The 2,365-nt window shown below is 43.3% G+C and overlaps 1 pseudogene; it reads left to right on the top strand.

The window, feature by feature from the left end:
* Positions 1–658: 658 nt before the first annotated feature.
* Positions 659–1,304, top strand: LOC101989196 (annotated as a pseudogene).
* Positions 1,305–2,365: the final 1,061 nt, after the last annotated feature.

Below are 2,365 nucleotides of genomic sequence, written 5' to 3' on the forward strand. Positions count from 1 at the left end.
CTGATACAGACCCCTGCCTGCCCATGCTTCTTGTTTCAGTCTCTGTGAGCTCATGTAAGCCCTGTTCAGTTGACTCAGTGGGCTGTGTTCTCCTTTTGTCCTCCATTGCTCTGACTCTATAATCTTTCTGTGCCCTCTTCTGCAGGGCTCCCCTAGCTCAGACAAAGGGACTCAATGGCAGAGACTGCCAATTTAGACTCTCTCTTTACAGAATGTCTTGTGTGGGTTTCTGCACCAGTTCCCATCTGCATGTTGAGAATTAGGGTATTTTATACAAAGTGTTGAGCCAGATCAAGGTTTAGAACACAAGAGGACAATGAATATAAGATTATTTACTATGGTAAACAGTCCTTCTTCCTACACACACCGCATGAAGAGCAGTTAGGCTGTGAGCTTCAGGATGGCGCAGTCAGCATCTGAGTCACAGAAGTGTACGCAGAGAGACCAGCCTGTACTATTTGTGCCTAATTTCTTTCTATGAACTACGGGCATAGCTAGAGAGCTCTAGCACAGGTGGCTGCTGTGAGATCAGCTCCTTGCATGTGCATGCAGAATAGTTTGGATTAGACAGCCATCGCAGTACATTGAGCTCCATAGAGACAGCGCTAGGGCAAGCAAGAGCCGGATGGGCACTGGGCGACTCTGTGCCTCACGGACGAAAATCAACTAAACATGGGCAAAGGAGATCCTAAGAAGCCGAGAGGCAAAATGTCCTCTTGTGCATTCTTTGTGCAAACCTGCCGGGAAAAACACAAGAAGAAACATCAGGATGCTTCTGTCAACTTCTCAGAGTTCTCCAAGAAGTGCTCAGAAAGGTGGAAGACCATGTCTGCTAAAGAAAAGGGGAAATTTGAAGACATGGCCAAGGCTGACAAGGCTCGTTATGAAAGAGAAATGAAAACCTACATCCCCCCCGAAAGGGGAGACGAAAAGGAAGTTCAAGGACCCCAATGCACCCAAGAGGCCTCCTTCAGCCGTCTTCTTATTCTGTTCTGAGTATCGCCCCCAAATCAAAGGAGAACACCCTGGCTTATCCATGGGTGATGCTGCAAAGAAACTGGGAGAGATGTGGAACAACACTGCTGCAGATGACAAGCAGCCCTAGGAAAAGAAGGCTGTCAAGCTGAAGGAGAAGTACGAAAAGGATATTGCTGCTTACAGAGCTAAAGGAAAACCCGATGCAGCGAAAAAAGGGGGTGGTCAAGGCGGAAAAGAGCAAGAAAAAGAAGGAAGAGGAAGATGATGAAAAAGACGAAGAGGATGAAGAGGAAGACGAAGATGAGGAAGAAGATGATGATGAATAAGTTGGTTCTAGAGCAGTTTTTTTCTTGTCTATAAAGCATTTAACCTCCCTGTACACAACTCACTCCTTTTAAAGAAAAAAAAATTGAAATGTAAGGCTGTGTAAGATTTGTTTTTAAACTGTACAGTGTCTTTTTTTGTATAGTTCACACACTACCGAAGGTGTCTTTAGATAGCCCTGTCCTGGTGGCATTTTCAATAGCCACTAACTTTGCCTGGTACAGTCTGGGGGTTGTAAATTAGCATGGAAATTTAAAGCAGGTTCTTGTTGGTGCACAGCACAAATTAGTTGTATATGGGGACGGTAGGTTTTTTGTTTTTGGTTTTTTTCATCTTCAGTTGTCTCTGATGCAGCTTATACGAAGATAATTGTTGTTCTGTTAACTGAATACCACTGTAATTGCAAAAAAAAATTGCAGCTGTTTTGTTCACATTCTGAATGCTTCTAAGTAAATACAATTTTTTTTTTACTAAAAAAAGAAGAATAGTTTGGATTAGCTATTTTTATTCTATGCAGTATGTTAAATAAAGTGGCTGTCTTGATAGGAAAGCAAGCATACTATTAATATTGCTCTGTATTCTCCACAAATAAGAGAATTCAGCTCCCTTTGTAATTATGTTACAGCACCCAAGGACCAGTCATGTCTCAGTCACCTGAGTCATGTACGAGAAGCTGGGGGTAGATTTCTTGTTGCAGGATTCTTGCTCCCAAGAAAGAAGAAGCTAAACTGAGCATGCCTGCCCTGTGTCCTGGCAGATGAGTTCAACTTCTTTCTCTGTGACGTGCAGATAACGGTGAGAAGTCTCCAGATGTCTTGGGGGAAAACACCTCATCATGGAAGAGTGCTTCAGAAGAGTGGAACAAGTAGAATTCTCACAACAAAAGACCTTTCCCACAGACCACTTCTTGGCCCTTTCAATCCAAAGTGGCAGAAAACCAATTTTAACACATCTATAAACCAGAGCTTTGCACTCCTACGTGGAAAGAATCCAGGAAGCAAGCCTCAGATGTGAACCTGCAGGTGTTTAAAAACTACATCTTTCCCTGTTTCCTCTGCATCCT

Source organism: Microtus ochrogaster, chromosome 19 (genome assembly GCF_000317375.1).
Source record: "Microtus ochrogaster isolate Prairie Vole_2 chromosome 19, MicOch1.0, whole genome shotgun sequence".
Lineage (NCBI taxonomy): Eukaryota > Metazoa > Chordata > Mammalia > Rodentia > Cricetidae > Microtus > Microtus ochrogaster.